Below are 20,304 nucleotides of genomic sequence, written 5' to 3'. Positions count from 1 at the left end.
AAAGTAAAGTGACTTCTCCAAGGTGATACAGATAGGTGAACACCTGGTATTTGAATGCAGCTCCTTTCAATGAAAATCCAATGCTTTTATAGGTATACTTATGTTGTATAAGCTACCTAGGCCTCAGGGTTTTTTTGGTTTTTTGGTTTTTTATGAAATGAGGGGCTTAGACTAGTTGGTGACTTTGAGGTCCTTTGAACCCATTGTAAAATGGGGATAATAGTAGCCCCTATCTCACAGTATTGTTGTGATGATTACATGAGATGGTATTTCTAAAAGTGTTTAGCACAGCTCCCAGAACATAATTTTGGTTGTTGTTATTTGGTCTTATCCAACTCTTTGTGACCCTATTCGGGGTTTTCTGGGCCAAGGTACTGAAGGGCTTTGCCATTTCCTTCTCTAGGTCATTTGACAGATAGGGAAACTGAGGCCAAAGGGGTTAAATGACTTGTTCAGGGTCACATGGCTAGGAAGGAAGGGTCTGAGGCTCAATTTGAACTCGGGAAGATGAGTCTTCCTAACAGCAACATTGTGTGAAGATCAACTGTGATAGACTTAGCGCTTCTCAGCAATACAGTGATCCAAGACAATCCCAAAGGACTCATGAGGGAAAATGCTCACATTCAGAAAAAAGAACTGTGGAATCTGAATGCAGATTGAACTATACTATTTATACTTTTTTGTTTCTTTTTTGAGGTTTTCCCCTTTTGTTCTGATTTTTTTTCCCACATGACTAATGCAGAAATATGTTGTGTGATTGTAACATATATTACCTGTATCAGATTGCTTTCTGTCTTGGGGAGGGGGAAGGGAAGGAATGGAGGGAGAAAAATTTGGAATTCAAAATCTTATAAAAACAAATGTTGAAAACTATCTTTACATGTAACTGGAAAAAAATAATATTAAGATTGAAAAAAAAGTCTTCCTGACTCCAGGTCTGGGGCTCTATGAACTATGGCGCCACCTAGCTGCCCCTTGGCTTATTCCCTTCCCTTCCCTTCTATTTGTCATCATGAGAGGCTTTGCGTCAGTGAATCAGGGGCTGCTCCTGGAGTGTTTTAAAGTCTCCCACCCATCCCAGCTTAAGTCCCTAAACCTCTCAGTGCCCCCCGGGCAATTGTCTAAAACTAGAAGTTACCAAGAAACTGGTGATTTGCATCAGTGAAGAAAATTTTTACTCTGGGTAAACCCCCACACTAATAAATGAACATTCAGGTCTAAAACATGCCCCCTCCCCAAAAAAAGATTGTCATTATAAATAAGATAGTCTACATAAGTGAATGTTCCAGATAACTGAAGTTTACTTTTTAAGTACCAAGTTTGGGGGAAAAGTAATCATTTTGGAATGGAAATCTTTCTTTTTAGATGTGTATTATACATTTCTGCAGTCCCTTAAACACAGCAAATTTAATATAATTATACTTTTTTTCCTGAGTCTGTATCATTTCTGAGTCAGCATCACCATAAATATAGGAAGGGGGGAAACTTTGGCAGAAATAAGCAGAGTGACTAATGAATCCCGAAGTGTATCTACTAAGCACCAAAGGCCTTTGACCTTTCTCCATACCCCCATCCTTACCTAGCTTATTCAGGATTGGAATATTTAAAAGCATCTGCGGGGAGGGTGGCAATGAGGTGGTGCTGTGGATAGAGGCACTAGCCCTGGAATCAAGAGGACCTGAGTTCAAATCCAGCCTCGGACATTTACTAGCTGTGTGACCCTGGGCAAGTCCTGTAACTCATCACTTAACTAACTCTAATTTGCACCTGGGTCTGTTTACCCTAGATCAGAGAATATGTAAAAGAAGTTATCTCTGTATGCTCCTAAACAGAGCTACATATAAGAGCCGGACAACCGGGGTTTAGGACTCATAACTTTATTACTTCAGCAGATAAAAACTGCTGAACTTTGCACCAGTCAGCAAGAATAACTAATTAAAACAGAAAGCCACCAGACAGCTTCCCTCTTGACTTTGTGGGTATGTCCCATGATCCCTGTCCATGGGACCTTGTTGTCCCAAAGTCTGAAGTTTTCTCCTCTGACCCCAAATGAATTGGTTTTCAGACTTGATTTGAGTGCACCGTTCATGTTGCCCTGGGCGTTAACCTTGAGTATAAAAAATTTTCAGCCTCAGTTTTCAGGAGCACTCAAGTAGATCTGTAATCTCGATCTGGTTCATTCTTGGTTGTATTTCCCATATACCATGACATTAAAAATCTGAACAAAAGGGACCTGGCTGACTGTTAAAGGTACAATTTTTCCACTTCTTTGTTTTAACATCAAAAGGTTGTAAATGAGTTCCCTGTGATATGAGCTTTGTATCTTTTCCCTAAATACAGGCTGATCATAACCACCATTATGAACGCCAATTACTGTATGGAGAGAGACAGAGAAAGAGAAAGAGACACACAGAGACAGAGAGACAGAGACAGACAGATAGAAACAGAGGAAGAGACACACACAGAGACACACAGAGAGAAAGAGAGAGACAGAGACACAGTGAGGGTATATATACACTGAGGCACTGTTGAGGTACAAAAGGCTTCTCTATATCAAATGACCCAAAACTGATGAGCTTTGAGAGTTCTCTGGTTGGCTTTCATACTTGTTCAGTCTCCTCCAATATCAGGGGGTTCATTCTTATTGCTCTCAGGAACTTTGCTTCTAGCAGGCCCTTCTTTCTTTCTGAATTCCATAGACCGGCTGGGAATACAAATGGCCAAGTTTATTAGAATTATGTGCAAATGGGTGCTAATAGGGACCTAGGCACTCTTATTGTATCTGTGTGTATGTTAGAAAACATATGAATGGACATTGGCAGCTCAGTGATTTTTTTTTTCATGGATAGTTTGAGTTTGCCAAGATAACCTTAAAGTTCTAAAACCCTATGATCCGTAAGTGAAGTATATCATATTGTATTCTGTTGTTGTTCAGTCGTTTTCAATTGTGTTAGATTCTTTGTGACCTCATTTGGGTTTTTTTGCTTTGTTTTGTTTTGTTTTTTGGCAAGGATACTGGAATTGTTTGACATTTTCTTCTACAGCTCATTTTACAGATGAGGAAACAGGCAAATGGGTTTAAGTGACTTGCCCAGGGTCATACAGCTAAGAAGTGTCTGAAGCCAGATTTGAACTCAGGCAGATAAGTCTTCCTGGCTGCAGGCCAGGCACTCTGTGCACTATGGTGCCACCTAGTGTGGCCCATTGTATTATGCAACCTGTTCATTTTGTTTTTCTTAAGATGTATGTCATAGCATAATGAGATCAGTCCTAAGGGCTTGGTTTGAGGCCCAGATTTGCTACTTACTCATTGTGTGAGTTTGGGTCAATCATTTACCCTTTCTGAGCCCTTATGTATGAAATGAGAGTAATGCTTTTTTCCCCCTTTTTGTGCTACATACCAGCTACAGAGTGTCAGCGAGGAATTAGCTTGGTAATTAAATATATTTAATTTAACTTCTAAACCATAAATCACCACATAAACAGGCTATTATTATCGTCCTACTCTGCCTTATATTTTCAACTTCTCATGTGAAGTTTTATTCCTCTCTCCCCAGGTAGACAGTCTAATTACTGAATCTCCTGAGGTAATCTAAGTGGCACTATAGTTTGGGACTTGGAGTCTGGAAGTTACTAGTTTAAATCCTTTCTTACTAGTTGTGTGACCCTGGTCAAGTCATTTGGCTTCTCCGAACCTTGCTTTCCTCATCTGTAAAATGAGAGGGTTGGATTCTGTGAGAATTAGAGCACTAACAACCTGTTGAGAAAGATACTACAGGGAAGCTCCACCATGAAAAGAGAACAGCATGTGACTTAGCATCCAGAAGTGACCTTTTCCGGGGTTTCAAAAGGTCAAATTGGCATCAGGAAGTGATGTCTGCCACCTGTGGGTCCTGTCAATCAGAGCTACCAGCCAATTAGCTTGGAGCTGTGTGTGTGTGGACAGTCCTGTTTCCTGTTTCACAGAAGGCTTCTGGGAGAAGCTGCAGAGGAGCAAGGTCTTTTCAGTACCAGACTTAGGCTTGGCAGGAGGTCCGAGGCTGGCTCTTAGAGATAGACGAAGGCTGTTCTCTCTCTCTCTCTCTCTCTCTCTCTCTCTCCACTAACTTCTTTTTTTTTTTTTTTTGCAGGGCAATGGGGGTTAAGTGACTTGCCCAGGGTCACACAGCTAGTAAGTGTCAAGTGTCTGAGGCCGGATTTGAACTCAGGTACTCCTGAATCCAGGGCCAGTGCTTTATCCACTGCACCACCTAGCCGCCCCTCCACTAACTTCTAATGCACTTTAATAAATACTTAAAAGGTTAAACTCTTGCTAAAGCTTCTAATTTAAGGCGACTGCTCACTGGATTTTAGACATCACAGCTAGAATTTTAGACTTTACAATTCAATGAGCTCTTAAAATTCTTTCTGGTTTTAAATGAATGATTCTATGAACCTAACAGAAAAGAAATTACAGATCTAAAGTTGCAAGACTTTTAACCTTTTTGTTTTGTATCATAGAATCCTTTGGCAATCTGGTGAAGCTGATAGATCCTTTCTTGGAACCATATTTTAAAATATATAAAATAAAATAATATGATTATAAAGGAAATCAATTATATCGAAATGCAGTTATCAAAATATGAAACACACACACACCCCCCAAGTTGTTCATGGACCCCAGGTTAAGATCCTTTGTATCCTAGTTCAGCTTCAATAGACTAAGGAACCTTAGGCCCAGAAAGTGGAGTTGAGTTACTAGATGTCACTGATGGAGTCAATGGCATAGTTAGAAGCCTTTCTTGACCACTCTAACCCACAAAGATCTCTCTCTCTCTTGAACTCATACTTAACTGCCTGAATTGGACACCTAGTATATAGGTCCTAGAGTACAAAGACCTGGTTCTGAGATTCTTTCAGGCTAAATGTTGACATTCATTTCCACTCACTTTCTAGTTTATAATGTTAGGATAATATTAACTGAAGAATGATTTTTGTCTTCTCTCTTAAGGCCAGAGGGCCAATGCTAGAGTTTCTGCTCTGTGGGTATAGCAAAGAAAGGGCAAAAGAATCATCTTTCGACCAAATGAAAAGAAGGTACCTTCTATTATGCCTAGAAAGCAAACCCTGAAGGAAGTTTAGACCTGTTGTTACCTTTTTTCCCCTCTACTAAAGTGGAAAATGACTCGTTGTGACTTGGAAGCACTGGGTGTACTGGGAAATGTTTTTTAACAAGCAACTTTCTCCGGGGAAAATGTAGGAGAGACATATTTTAAAGTTCAATTTATGTTATTAACACTTCCTCCATCACTTTCTTAAGTCTAGATAACCAACAAAACAATAAATCAAGCTCTGATTTGTGGTGGTTGATTATTTTGTTGTTGGTTTTTTAAATCATAAAAGTATTTTATTATTTTCCAATTACATGTAAAGATAGTTTTCAACATTTGTTTTCATAGGATTTTTAGTTCCAAAATTTTCTCTCACCCTCCCTTCCCCCCTAAGACAGAAAGCAATCTGATATAGGTTACATATGCACAATCACATTAAACATATTTCTGCATTAGTCATGTTGTGAAAGAAGAATCAGAACACAAGGGACAAAAATCAAAAAAAAGAAAAAAAAGCCCAAAAGAAGAAACAGTATGGGTTTAATCCGTATTCAGAATCCACAGTTCTTTTTTCTGGATGTGGAAAACATTTTCTATCATGAGTTCTTTGAAATTGTTTTGGATCATTGCACTGCTGAGAAAAGTGAAGTCTATCACAGTTGATCACCACACAATGTTGCTGTTACTATGTACGATGTTCTCCTGGTTCTACTCCTCTCACTCAGCATCAGTTCATGTAAGTCCTTCCAGGTTTCTCTGAAATCCTCCTGCTCATCATTTCTTACAGCACAATAGTATTCCATTACATTCATATACCACAATTTGTTTAGCCATTCTCCAATTGATGGGCATTCCCTCAATTTCCAATTCTTTGCCACCACAAAGACAGATGCTATAAATATTTTTGTACATGTGGGTCCTTTTCCCTCTTCTATGATCTCTTTGGGATACAGACCTAGTAGTGGTACCACTGGGTCAAAGGGTATGCATAGTCCCATAGCCCTTTGGATACAGTTCCAAATTGTTCTCCAGAACGACTGGATCAGTTTACAACTCCACCAACAATTCATTAGTGTTCCAATTTTTCCACAACTTCTCCAACATTTATTATTTTTCTTTTTTGTCATATTAGACAATCTGATTGGTGTGAGGCGGTACCTCAGAGTTGTTTTAATTTGCATTTCTCTAATCAACAGTTACTTAGAGGGGCAGCTAAATCCAGGGCCAGCACTTTATCCACTGTGCCACCTAGCTGCCCTCCATACCCTGATTCTAAGAGAGATGCTCTCAATGAACTGGCTTCTAGATCTGGAAGGCTGGAACAATTGTAGAGCAAAGGGGGACCAAGCTGCGATTGAGGTGGAATATAGGGACAAGACTTCCAGATGCTCCACACTCATCTTGAAGAAGACTTAGTCTGAGGGAAGTCCCAAGAAACGTTCAGTTTCCCCCAATGTTGCCTCCTACTGCTTGTCTATCCACAGACATTATAACATAATCTGATCATTTCTTACTGAAATGCTTCCAGAAAACCGAATTCTGCCTCAACCACAAAGAGTACAGGAATAACTAGAGGGGGCTAGAAATGTAAGGCTAGACAGAGAGCCCAACCTCTGTCCGGGTATTAGGAATTTTCCAAACTGGAGACTGAGTGATTGTATCGGAACTGAGAATTTTTCATTTAAAATAAACCCTCTAAAGCAGAGTTTGGCTAACTTCTTTTGTAAAGGGCAAGATAGTAGATATTTTAGGCTTAGTGGGTCAGGAGGCAAAATCAAGGATATTATGTGGGGGGGGGGGGAAGCAGCTAGGTGGCACAGTTGATAAAGCACCAGCCTTGGATTCAGGAGGACCTGAGTTCAAATCCAACCTCAGATACTTGACATTAGCTGTGTGACCCTGGGCAAGTCACTTAACCCTCATTGACAACCCCCCCCCAAAAAAAAAGATATGTGGGGTTTTGTTGTTGTTTAGTTATTTTTCAGTCATTTCTCACTTTTCATGACCCTATTTGGGGTTTTCTCAGCAAAGATACTGGAGTGGTTTGCCATTTCCTTCTCCAGCTCATTTTATAGATGAGGAAACTGAGGCAAACAGGGTTAAGTGACTTGCCCAGGGTCACACAGCTAGTAAGTGTCTGAGGTCAGAGTTGAACTCAGGAAGATGAATCTTCCTGATTCCAGGTCCAACTATCTACCTAACTGCCCCTTATATAATAAGAAAGCAAATTTCCATGATTTTTTTATTGGTGACATTAAAAATATAACATTATTAGTAAAATATTTTTTGGTAATATAGATCTACTAATGAAAAGAATGGAGTTTTTTAGAGTATAACATCTTGCTTAATTGAAGTTCAAAGTTAGTATTCTGTATCCTCAAGATTGATTTCAAATGTTCAAATGTTGATCAGTAATGAGATTTTAGAAATCTTTGAAAATGTCTTTTCACACAGATAGGTACTGCTAAATATTGGTATCATTTCAGGAGCATATGGTGTTTGTTGTTGTTGTTGTTGTTTGGGGGGCAATGAGGGTTAAGTGACTTGCCCAGGGTCATACTGTTAGTAAGTGTCAAGTGTCTGAGCTGGATTTGAACTCAACTCCTCCTGAATCTAGGACGGGTGCTTTATCTACTGTGCCACCTAGCTGTCCCCAAGCATATGGTTTTAAGAGTATATTCACTGCTTGGGAGATAATCTTTTATTAAAAACCTATTTATTTCATTGAATATTTCCAATTATATTCTTTGGTTTTTAATAGTTATTTTATGTATTTTATTTTCCCCCAATTACATTAAAACATTTTTTAAAAGTTCTGAGTTTCAAATTCTATCCCTCACTTCCTCCCTTTCCTCCCCTCTCCCTGAGAGAGTAAGCAATCAGATATAGGTTATGCATGTACAATCATGTAAAACATTTTGGAAGACATTCTTGATATTTGCTGTAATATATTACATTAATTACATTGCAGATGAAGCACTTCTGCTTGATGTCATTTTTTCTTTTTTCAAAATAATAAATTTTTATTGATAGTTTTGAGCTCCAAATTTGACTTTTCAATCATATTCTTGAATGCAGTTTTTCAAGTTCAGAGAAACGTCAATCTTAGCCCTGAGCTCAAAAAATTGTAATTAAGCTTTTCCCTGCTAATTTTCTTGCTTTAGCATAGTGAGTATTAACCAGTAATACAAAAACAAAAACAAAAACAAATGTCGTGGTAAAGCAATACACCTGTTACTCAAAACACTGCCCAGTTATTGCTGTTGCAATTTGCTATGTGTCAAGTAGTTCCAAGAGCTGAGAGGACCACATATGTTCTCTATCTCAACTACCAATTGTGTTATGGTAGTAGCAAAAATGCTGTTGGCAGAAAACAACGATAGATAATATGTGCTTTGAGGTGTTCCAATAAAACTTGATGTTAAAATGGAAAAACCATTCTTAGCTGGCCTGCAGGCCATAGTTATTTGACCCCCTAGAGGTCCTCATTTAGCCCCCTGTAAGTGTAACAAGGTGTTAACAATTTTGCTTCCAGGAAACCCACTTCTGACTTGTCCTAAGCTATGACAAATCACAACTTCCTTTGGAGATTTTTCTAAGGCTTGTCTACTAAGTTGTTGATGGGCTGACCATAAAGTGAAAAAGTCCAGTGTCCTTTAATTTGTTGCTGGCCCTCTTCTCCCCCCCTCTACTAGAACTGAAAACTTTTAGGTTACACCTGTAAATCATAGAGCTTTCTTGTATTTCTTGAAAAACCAGTTCCTAATTAATAAGAGAAATGCATATCAAAATACCTTCAAGGTTTCATGCAATACCAAACAAGTTAGCAATGACAAAAGATGGGAAGTCTGTTGGAGGGGTTGTGACAAGAAAGGTACTAATACTTTGTTGGCTGAGCTGGGAAGCAGTCCAACTATTCTGGAAAGTAATTTGAAATTATGCTGAGAAAGTAAATAAAATATCCATACTCTATGATCCAGAGGTCAAAGACAGAAATATCCCATAGACACCAAATTATTTATTGGAGCACTTTCTATAGTAACAAAAAATTGGAAACAAAACTAATTGTGAATCGATTTTGAATGGTTAAATTGAATTTAATGAAATATTATTATGTCTAACAAATGGAGAATATAAAAGGATACAGAGAAGCACAAGACGAACTAATACACGGTGAAGTAAGCAGATTATAACAATGTAAATGCAAATAATAAGAATAAGAAAGCCCTAAGCAGCTAGGCATGGAAGAAACATGAAAAAAAAAAAGTAACTCCCCTTTTTGTAGAGGTGGAGGACAATGGGCGTACAATATTGCATAGAATATCTCACACAGTGATGTTGTTTAGTTTTTTCTGGGCTTCTGGCATCCCCACGTGCTTTTCTTTTTTCTTATTTGTTAAGAGTGGGTTCCTTATGTAGAGTAAGGGATAGATTTAGAAATGTAGGTGATGTAAAAAACAAGATACGAACATCTTAAAAGAGGCTGATTTCTAGAAGTATAGTAGAAAGTGACATGAATTTGGAGCCAGAAGACTTGAGTTCAAATCTTGGTTCTGCTGAGTGTCCTTGGGCAAGTAATATAATCAGTTTATAAACTACAAATGCATTTTACTTTATACACGATAACCTGTTGGGTACCACTCTAGTGACACCTATGGATCCTTTCTCAGAAAATGTTTTTAAATGTCTAAGGTAGAATAAATTGGATTACAAAGGCAAAAAATATTGAAAGTTATAAAAAACATTTTAAAAATCCCACAAGTTCATGAGTCCTAGGTTCAGAATGACCTATATCATATCTAAACAGCTAGATGGCTCAGTGGATGGAGTGCTGGGCTTGGAGTCTGGAAGTTCAAATTCGCCCTCAGACACTTACTAGTTGTGTGACCCAGGGCAAGTCGCTTAACCTGTTTGCCTTAGTTTCCTCAATTGTAAAGTAGGCAAAATAACAGCATCCACCTGGCAGGGTTGTTGAATCTGACACGAGGCAACATTTATATATTAACGGTGCTCGGCAAAAAGTAGGTGCTTATTCCCTTCCCGCGTTCGATAGGTTACTCTAGATTGTAAAAGCTTGGAGAGGAAGCACCCAATGGTATCTCACAGAACGCCTAGCACACAATTAGCTTCCAATTGTCTAGTGAACTATAGAATCAAGATCTCAAGCCTGGAGGCTCTACCTTAGGGAAAGTCTCTCCTACCCTTTTACATCCCCCGCCCCCTCCCGCCCATCTTCCTTTAAACTGAAAGGCCTCAAACCGCACGTGGGAAAGTAAGATAGAAACTACATTTCCCAGTAGCCTGTGCAACACCTTCTCCCCCTCCCTGCTCTCTCCCCCACCGGACGAGCCCATTTGTGGTAGCCGCCTTTAGTAAAATAATTTAAATAAGGCAGGCTCTACCAGCTCCTATCCTCTCGTCACTCCACATATTTAGTTCCTGGAGGACGGGGGTTAAAGGAATGGAAGGGGCCTCACTGGAAATAGGCCATATACGTCCTCCCCTCAAAATTTCTTCTTAGTGAGTCCTCAATCCTGCCTTCCGTTACCAATCCAAGCCTAAAGGCTCTACCTCTCCTCACCGCCCCCAGCTGCCTATTTGACCCGCCCTTAGCACGCTTCCATTGGCTATGGTCTCCCTCGGATCCCGCCTCCTATTCGTTTTCCCTCCAATGAGAGCGAATGGCCGTCCGTCAGAGGCGTCTCCAGGTAACAAGGGGCGGGGAGCGGTGTGCGGGTCACGGGGTCTGTCAGGTCTCGGCTTTCCGACCGATAGAAACGCCAAGGCAAGACAAGCGGCTGGAGGAGCGGCTGCATGGGCCGCCGTGGCCCGGCGCCGCGGTCAGGGCCGGAAAGCCTAACAACTGAGCGCGGGCGCTGCTGGCCGGGCCCGAGGACTCCGCTTGAGGCGAGTCAGCGGCTTCAGGTGGGCGCCTCCCGACCGACTCCTCTGGTCGGATTCATGAATAGTAATAAGACCTTATGGTTATGCATTAGGGAGCCTGCTTCTGGGTCTAGATGCGGTATGGGGGAATCTCTCTGAACCCGCGGTCAGGAAAGGGGGTACCCTCTCAGCCCTGACCTTACCGGTGGTGGGGAGGAGAGGCCCAGAGAGGGGAAATAAGCCAGAGCAGTCAGTTGGGTGCAATGGACAGAAATGAGAGAGGTCTTGGGTTCGAGTTCCACCTCCTGGAGCAAATCGCTTAGTCTAGGGGCACGTATTAAGGCGACAACTATTTAATAAGCTCCTACCATAACATAATAATAGCTAAGCGTTTATATCGAGCTGTAAGGTTTGCAAAGCTTTTGGCAAACGTGATCTCAGTTTGATCCTTACAAGGACCCTGGGAGGTGGGTGCTTATTATCCTCTTTTTACAAATGTCTAAACTTGAGGTCCAGAGAAGTTAAAGTGACTTGTCCTAGACCTAGGCCTAGTGGGTGAACTGTTTGCTTTACCACATAATTTTCTATAGTATATTTTTAAATAATTTACTTTGTGCGTAGACTTTTAAATATTTTTCAATTCTAAAAATTATTGATTTTTAACATTCATTTTTAAAGTTTTGAGTTCCTTTCCTACTCATTGAGAAGGCAAGCAGTATTATATCAATTAAAGATGAAGTCTCATATGCATATATGTGTGTATGTATATATATAGGTATAGATAGGGGTGTGTGTGTGTGTGTGTGTGTGTGTGTGTGCGCGCGCGCGTGTGTGTATACATATATATGATGAAGTAAGGCAGGTGTGTACCTGAATCACCTTTTGCAAAGCTTTGAGGATGCCAGCAAACCACCTTTGACTGAGTATAGAGCAGTATACCACAGATGTAGACAGGAAGTAAAATTAGGCATCCTCTGCCCTAAAGTCCTACACATAAGCTAAAAGATATTGCTAGAAGTAATTAGGGAGTAGGTAAAGAAAGATTAGTTTGACAAGATACTACCAGTACCAAGAAGAAGCGTTTATCAAACACTTATGTGCTAGGTGCTGGGAATGCCAAGACAACAATGAAAAACAGCCCTCATCCTCAGAGAGCTTACACCTTGTTGGAGTATTGATTGCATCTATACAGACAGCTAAGTACAAGATAATTTTGCCAGAAATGCAGTTTGTGAAGGGGCAAATGTGAAATAGAAAAGGACTTTCAGTCGCCTAGATTTGAGACCCCAGAAGCATCTCTGCTTTTTCCCACCCTCCATCTCTGGTCAGGCAGTTGCCAAGTCTTGCCTCTTCTCCCTCAGCATCATTTTTCACCACTATCTATGTGACACCACCTTAGTTCAGCCTCTCTCTCTAGGCTCCCCCTTCTAATTCATTATCCATGCAGCTGAAATTGATGTTCTTCAAGTGCAGGTCTGATCCTGTGACCCCCTTGCTCAAAATCCTTCATTTGCCTCCAGGATTAAATACAAACTCTTAGTCCAGCTTTTCACAGTCTGGCTCCAACCTCTCTTTCCAGGTATATTTCTTGGTACTCTCACAAACTATTTTCCATCAATCCTATTTGCTGTTCCCCTCAGAAGTGCCTTTGTAACCTTGAATCAGATACCTTCTACATAAAGACGTCTGCAGTTGAGGGGGATGGGACCTCTTCCCTCCCCTCCCTCCCCCATTACTTTGTATTTACCTTTTTGCTTACTTTCCGGGGTACCTTTCATTTTCCCCAACACTACGTAAGCACCTTGAGGGCAGAAATTAATTTTCTCTGTGTCCTCCGCGTGGTAGTAGGTGCTTAATAAAATGGATGTTTATTGAATCTTTGAAAAGGAATATAATCCATTCCCCGTCTTCCTTATCAGTCCGCTAAAGCCAGAGAGCCCTCAAGAAAAGTTGACTTTTCTTCCCTTTCAATTACTTATCTCCCTGGGCCTTTTCACTCCTGGTAGATCATTCACTGATTCCTGCTCTATTGCCTCCAGGCCAGCCCGATATTCAGCCTGATAGTTTGCTGTGGTGGCTGCTTTTGGAATTGTTGCAAATACTTAACTGCCTAGCATGTGTCCACCGGTGGCTTTCTGCCCTGGTTTCTCTGTCTCTGTTCCCTTCTCCTGGCCTGGTGACAATTTCCCAAGTCCCTTGGCTCTGGTCTGTTTGGTGCTTATTTGAAATCCAGTTCAATTGAGAGAAAGCATGGTGTGAATAGTAGAGTGTTTTAAGGAGACCTTGGGTTCAATATCCCTTCTGCCTCAGAACCTCAGTTTCCTAAGCAGTAAAATGAAGGAGTCACATTCCATGACCTTGATGTTCTCCCTTCAAGCTCTGAAAGTCTGTGATTTATTTTCTGCAGGAATGAAGAAGCCTGTTTATAGTATAAACAGTAGGCCAAGTCTTTGTAGGAAAAGAGAATGACTGCGAGGGGCTAATACCTTTGAGCAGACTTAGAACAGTTATTTTGTGTCACCGGGAAATGGGTGGTGGGGGTCCTTAGGTATTCCTCTGTAAAGAATCTAATTGCACACAGTCCAATTAGAATCAAATGGTCTTTTATTTGGGTGCCAGAGAAAGTGACTGAGAGGGAAGTTGGAAGACTTAGCCTCAAGCAGAGGAGATGGCTTAGAGATATCTTTCTCCTCAAACAGAAGAAAGACCAAAGCTTTATAGAGGATAGATGGGGTGACCACCTGACAATGGAAAGTTCCTTATTGGGGGTACAGTGGGAAAAGCTTGAATGAGGGGTGGTGGTCCTGACTTCTGGAGTTATCTCTGGCCTGGGCTCAGCTCCAGTAGTAGCCACACCTAATGGAATTACCTTCCCTCCACTTCCTAGGTGTGTCCAACCTTCAGTCTCTGCCTCTCAAGGAGAACACTTCCTCTGAATTATCCCAGGCCCATATAATTTTTTTGTTTGTTTTTTGTTTTTGTAGGGCTGTGAGTGTTAAAGTGACTTGCCCAGGGTCACACAGCTAGTTAAGTGTCAAGTGTCTGAGGCTGGATTTGAACTCAGGTTCTCCTGAATCCAGGGCCGGTGCTTTATCCACTGTGCCACCTAGCTGCCTCTTTATCTCTATCTCTTGAAGAAGTTGGTTAACCCTTGGTAGGTTGGTAACATGTTGGTAGATTGCAATATTCTTTCTCCATTTGTTTATAATTCTAGAATGGTCCGTTAATATAGGCATTCATAATTTCTCAATAGAGATCAAAATCCCAGTGCCTACTGAAAATAAAAAGTTGCCAGGGCCACATTTTGAGTGGTTTTCAGTCTGAGGAAGATGTCCAGCTTGTATCAGCTTACCTGGACTTTTTCTTGAATATAATTTGGGTAGAGACTTGAGTGAAAAGTATCCACTTTCTCATACCCCAGTTTTTGTATTGTATTGACCACTACAAGTGTGTTCTTCCCTCGGTAGTAGGAGTTTAAAAAAGACAAACAAAATTGGTTTTCTGGTCCTTGTGCCAGCTTTAAGAAGGTCAGGCCTCATCTGTGGCAATATCTCCAGCTGCCAGGGTCCTCTGAAGGCCTTGCTTGCTTTCTGAGCATTAATTAGACTGTTGATCTGGAAGAGCTTCTTGCCACTTCTTGGTGGTTTTCCTTTCCTTTCTTTGTCCTTGGTTGCAACTGATTCTTTTTTCTTCTGAATTTGAGTGATCCTTGAAACAAACCTTTGACTTCTCCATACCAGCAGCTTTGCAGTATTGCTAATGGTCAGTGCAGTGTGCTCCTTAAAAATCTAAGTCAAGTCAGTAAGCTTTTTTTTTTTTCTTTTTCTTTTTTTTTAGTGAGGCAATTGGGGTTAAGTGACTTGCCCAGGGTCACACAGCTAGTAAGTGTTAAGTGTCTGAGGCCGGATTTGAACTCAGGTACTCCTGACTCCAGGGCCGGTACTCTATCCACTGCGCCACCTAGCTGCCCCAAGTCAGTAAGCTTTTTAAAAGCACCTCCTTTGTATCAGGTACATGCAAACACACATGTGCAAACAAGATAGATACTGTATAAATTGGAGATGATCACAAAAGGAAGGCATCAGCATGAAGGGGGGCCAGGAAAGACTTCTTATAGAAGGTGGAATTTGAGCTAGGACTTGAAGGAAGCCAAGAGGTATAGATGAAGAGGAAGAGGATTCTAGACACGGGGACAGCCAGTGAAAATGCCCCCAGGAGAGAGATGGGTTGTTTTTCAAGGTCTAGTAAGAGGGATCCTGTGACTGGATGGCAGAGTACTTGGCAGGGGAAGAAGACTGGACAGGCAGGAAGGGCGAGGTGAGGTGATGCAGGGATTTAAAAGCCAAACAGGAGGCACTGGAGCTGATTGGCTGGAGGGGTGACATGGTCCGTCTTGTGCTTTAGGAAGATCTCTTGGGTGGCTGAGTGGAAGGTAGCAGGTAGGGAAAAGGCTTAAGGCAGAGAGACCAGCCAAAAGGCAATGACTACAACTTTTGTGTTCATGTTTCCTTGGAGTAATAATAACGTTATGAAAAACAGTAAAAGTGAGCAATGAAACAAACACACGTGCATGACATCTAGCATCCGAGAACTAAATAAAGGTAGAGAAACCTGTTCGGTCTGGTTCAGTTCAGTTAAGAACAACTGTTGTGAGTCATCTGGTTGTAAGTAGAAGCACACATTCATGACCACTGTCACAAAAATGAAGCCATTTCAAAATGATTGCTTGTCTGGAGTAGTTAGTGACTAGGGGCCTGACAAGTCACTTACCTCTGGACCTTGGTTATAAAATAGAGATAATAATCTACCTTAGAGGGTTGCCCCAAGTCAACTTGCATTTATAAAGCAGCTGCTAGGTGCTAAAGATATAAAGAAATGGAAAAAAGAAAAAGAGGAAGAGAAACTCCTTGCCCTCAAGGAGCTCAATATCTAATTGGGGTGGGGGGAGGAGCAACTAGGTACAAACAAGATGTATACATAGTATAAATTCGGGAGTAATTTCAGAGGGAAGGCACGAAGATTGAAAAGGACTAGGAGAAGAAAGGCTCCTTGCAAAAGGTGGGATTTGGGGAGAGAAGAGGAGGAAACCAGAAGTGAAGATGAGGAGGGAGTGGTTCCAAGAATAGAAGCCAGAAATTTCCAGAGACCCTGGTTCTGAGTCACGAGGAGTATCTAATGTGAGGAATAGCAAGGGGACCGGTGTCACTGGCTGGAAGAGTAGGTGTTGGGGAAAAGTCATAGCAGGGCAAGTCATGAAGTGCTTTGAATGTTGAAGAGAGTGTTGTATATTTAATGCTGGAGTGATAGGGAGGCACTGGGGTTGATTGGATTGGGTTGATGTGGTCAGACTTGCATTTCAGGAAGACTAATTTGTCACAGAATGAAATGGAGAAAGCCCTGAGGCTCAGGGGGTTTAGGTTAGTAGAAAGAGAGAACTGGCAAGTGAGATTGCTTTCAGTGTCAGGGGAGAGGAGGCTGAGATATTGGAGAGATTGTACTCCGATGATTTTATGCAGGTGAAAACTGCTTCACCTGTAGAACTTGAGGATCAGATGAGAACTGAATTGTGTTGAACTGAAGAATTATACATAAGATACTTTGTAAGTCTAAAACCCAAATTAACTATGATTGTATTGGGTGGTAGGTCTCATTTACACCTGATTAAAAACCCATTAGTTAAATTACCCAAGTGGAAAGTGCTTGTTCTTAATGCCTGGCCCAGAAGGACCTGGGGCTGAGCATTTTCGTTCAGGAGCAGCGTCTGTAGTACATGGCTCTCCCTCTGCTTTCAAATGAATACTCTGGTGTCTGTGATGGGAGAAAAGTCTAAGCTGCCCCCTGTCCTGACCATATGGGCTCTCCTCTTTGTAGATGAATGCCTGGTTGCCTCTGGTTTTTGTGTCTGTAGAAACTGAGTTTGACCACAGTGCCTTTCCCCATTTCTCAGTATTCATGTGTCAGAAATAGAATCATTGGGGCAGCTAGGTGGCACAGTGGATAGAGCACTGGCCCTGGATTCAGGAGTACCTGAGTTCAAATCCGGCCTCAGACACTTAACACTTACTAGCTGTGTGACCCTGGGCAAGTCACTTAACCCCAATCGCCTCACTAAAAAAAACAAACAAAAAACCAAAAAGCTAGAAATAGAATCATTTTTTCCATTTTGTCATCTGGTCACAGTTGTAAACAAGGAAGCTTCTCCCATCTCCAAGCAATAGATGTTACCAACTTTATTTTTCTATAGTTGTCTTTTAATATAAATGAAGATTTTGTGTTCACTGTCTCTGGCCGCTGGCAAGTCACCAAATCTCTCTGGGTTTCTGTATCTTTATCTGTAACATGAAGGAGGCTGGATGAGATGGTCTCTTAGGGTCTCTCCCAGCTCTAGAAATACAATCTTATTTAAAAAAAATTTTTTTCAATGAAAAAACACCTATTCTCTCTTTTTCCTAACCTATCTCCCCACTGAAAAACAGAAAAAGAAAAAACCCTGCAACAAATAGACACAGTCAAACACATTCATTCCCATGTCTGCATATCTAGTCTGTCACCTCTCAGTCATGAGGTAGGCAACATTCTAAATCCATGCCCAAAATCTCATTGATCATTGCATTTCCCAGAGTTCTTAGGTTTTTCAAAAATTCTTCATTTTTATAATGTTGCCATGCTGTCAATTGTTCTGGTTCTGCTCACCTTACTCTAATTAGCTGAATGCAAGGCTCAATTGACAGCCTGTCCTTCCTTGCCCTTCCTCATTTGTATAGACTGCTTGTTGTTCAGTCATTTCTGTTGTGCCTGACTCCTTGTGACTCCAGTTGGGGTTTTCTTGGCATACATACCAGAGTAGTTTTCCATTTCCTTCTCCAGTTCATTTTACAGATGAGGAAACTGAGGTAAACAGGGTAAAGTGACTCGCCCAGGGTCACACAGCTAGTAAGTGATTGAGGCCAGATTTGAACTCAGGAAGATGAGTCTTCCTGACTCCAGGCCTGGCACTTTCTCCACTGTGCCACCTAGCTGTCCACTTGGACACAATTTGTAATCTTGGGCTGCAAAGATGACCAATTGTAGTCTTTTAGTATCCTGGTCACTACTCAGTCTGCTGTTTTGAATGTCTTTGATGGTCATAGTTGAAAGTGGGATGGAGCTGAGTCTTCTTGGCTCATTTGTGAGCTATGATTGTATGGGGGGAAACCCCTATTTTATGTGTACTTTGATCCTGAAGGGTATCTGTGATCTCAAAGTGGATGTTTCTTCCCACTGCACAAATTGTAGCCTATCATGTGTTTTATCCTGTGCAACTTTAGCTCTTGTCTTCTCATACATTCTTCATGGGGTGAGCCTGCCTGTGTTATGGACCTTCCCTCAGATTTCTTGGTGGTGTGTCACCCGTACACATTCTGTTCATTGGTTATCCCTTGCTCCATCTATGCTAATTGCCATATGTATGATGAATTAAAACCATTTTTAAAAATTGATGGAACTTCCCCAAAGATGAATACAATGCTTTGGATTGGAAAGAATGCCTAGGAATACCTGTGGTTAGAGGGCATGGTTTGGAAGAGAACCCAGCAAAGGAGACAGAAAGAGCATTCAGGTAAGATAAGAGACATGTGAGGATGTCCTTAAAACCTCGAGAGAAGAGAGTGTCAAGGAGAGATCAACAATGTTAGAGGTTGCAAGGAGAATGGAGATGGAGAGAAGGCCATTGGATGTGGTAACCAAGAGATCTTTATTCACTTTGGAGAGAGCAGTTTCATTGAATAATAATGTTGGAATCCAGTTGTAAGAGGTGAAGGAGAGAGTGGGAGGAAAGTCAAGGATACCTACTATAGTTGGCCTTTTTGAGTTATCTACAAAGGGCAGAAGAGATATAGGGCGGTAGTTATTGGTGATGGAAGGGCATGTGTGTGCGTAGTAGGGCATGAGCTAATGGACAAGGAGAGACTGAAGAAATATGAAAAAATGGGGATGACAGAGGAGAAATTTTGTTGGAGGAGACAAGATAGAATGGGATCACTAGAAGTAAGGCCACTCCTTCATGTGAGACGGGTTGGGGGAGGAGAGAGTGGCAGAAGGCACCTGAATGATAGTAGATGAGCATCATCTCCCCTCTTCCTCATGACAAATGGTCCTGGTATTTTCTGTGAAATAGAAGGCAAGTGTAGGGAGGGGAATCCATGGGAGGTTTGAGGAAGGTTGAAAAGGTTTAGGAGAGCCACTGTGGAGAGTGGGGTAGTGAGTTGATAAGGGAGCTATTGTAGGATTGCCTGATAGCAGTGAGAGCCCAGTTGAGGTTGTGTAACATCAATTTGTAGTGGATCCAGTCAGAATGGTTGTATGGTTTTTCTCTGCCTTTGTTCAGCAGCACCTATATAGGTGCTAAGGTTGCAAATGCTAAGTGATCCAAGATTGAGGCTTGGCTGGGCATAATCAGTGATATAATGGGGCTAGGGATTCAAGAGAAGAAGACAGTATAGAGTTGGATTGGTTCACCAAAGGGTCAAGATAAGGAAAAGAGGAGAGAGTGGCTGGTGCAGGTGAGATAGCTTGGGAGAGAATTGAAGGGTTAAGAGACTAGAGGTGACAGTGTGGACAAAAGGCAGATTTCTACATCTGGGAAGGTAGATGTAGAAGTAAAAAGCCACTGGATTATGGTAGGATCAGGGGATTTCAGAATTCTTGAACAAAGAAGTGGTACATCTGTGGTGGTGGTGAGATCGAGGGTGTGACCATCTTTGTGTAGGACTGAGGTGAGGCTTGGGGTATGTCATTTGAAATATTGGGGGGAAGCCTGTCTCTGTTCTAAGTTATTAGGGAACTTAGCCAGGGTTTTTAATATTTTGCTACTTATAAATTAATGGCTATTGCACCAGTTTTGGCAGCAAGAATTTATTATTAAATCATATTAAATGTTAATAAAGAGTTGACCACATTTAACACAAGCTGAAAAGCCCCCAGCGTGGGCGGGGAGTGGGGGGGGGGAGCGAGAGCGAGAGCGAGAGCGAGGGAGCGCGCAAGCGGACACTAGAGCACCTGGCTCCAAAGTAGAGTTCAGAAGCCCTGCATTACCTAGAGAGAGAGAAGGGACTGTGTGGCTGGTTCACTCAGTTTCCATGTAAGAAGAGTCAACCTCCTCCAGACCAGGGGAGAGGCGGCTCTTATGCACTCCTCAAAGCTAATTGGCTAGCATCACTCAATTCCATTGGTTGACATGACTTGGGGGCGTTCCATATCAAAATGAGCAGTCTAGTGCTGAGCTCAGGGTCCAGGAAAGATAGACCCAGACCCTCTGAGGGCAAGGGCTTTCAGGTAGGCGTGGTCTTAATTT

At 41.6% G+C, this 20,304-nt stretch overlaps 1 protein-coding gene across 4 annotated transcripts in view; it reads left to right on the top strand.

Annotated features, from left to right (window-relative positions):
- Nucleotides 1-10,818: 10,818 nt before the first annotated feature.
- Nucleotides 10,819-20,304, top strand: part of MEAK7 (MTOR associated protein, eak-7 homolog) — a 43,985-nt gene continuing 34,499 nt past the window's right edge. For all 4 annotated transcript variants that reach the window (XM_043987446.1, XM_043987445.1, XM_043987444.1 and 1 more), the window contains exon 1: nucleotides 10,819-11,015. The gene's annotated coding sequence lies outside the window, so the exon portion shown is untranslated. The remainder of the gene's footprint in view (nucleotides 11,016-20,304) is intronic.

The sequence above is a fragment of the Dromiciops gliroides genome, chromosome 2 (assembly GCF_019393635.1).
Source record: "Dromiciops gliroides isolate mDroGli1 chromosome 2, mDroGli1.pri, whole genome shotgun sequence".
Classification (NCBI taxonomy): Eukaryota; Metazoa; Chordata; class Mammalia; order Microbiotheria; family Microbiotheriidae; genus Dromiciops; species Dromiciops gliroides.
Note: the sequence above shows the minus strand (reverse complement) of the source record. Positions and strands in the feature narration are given on the sequence as shown.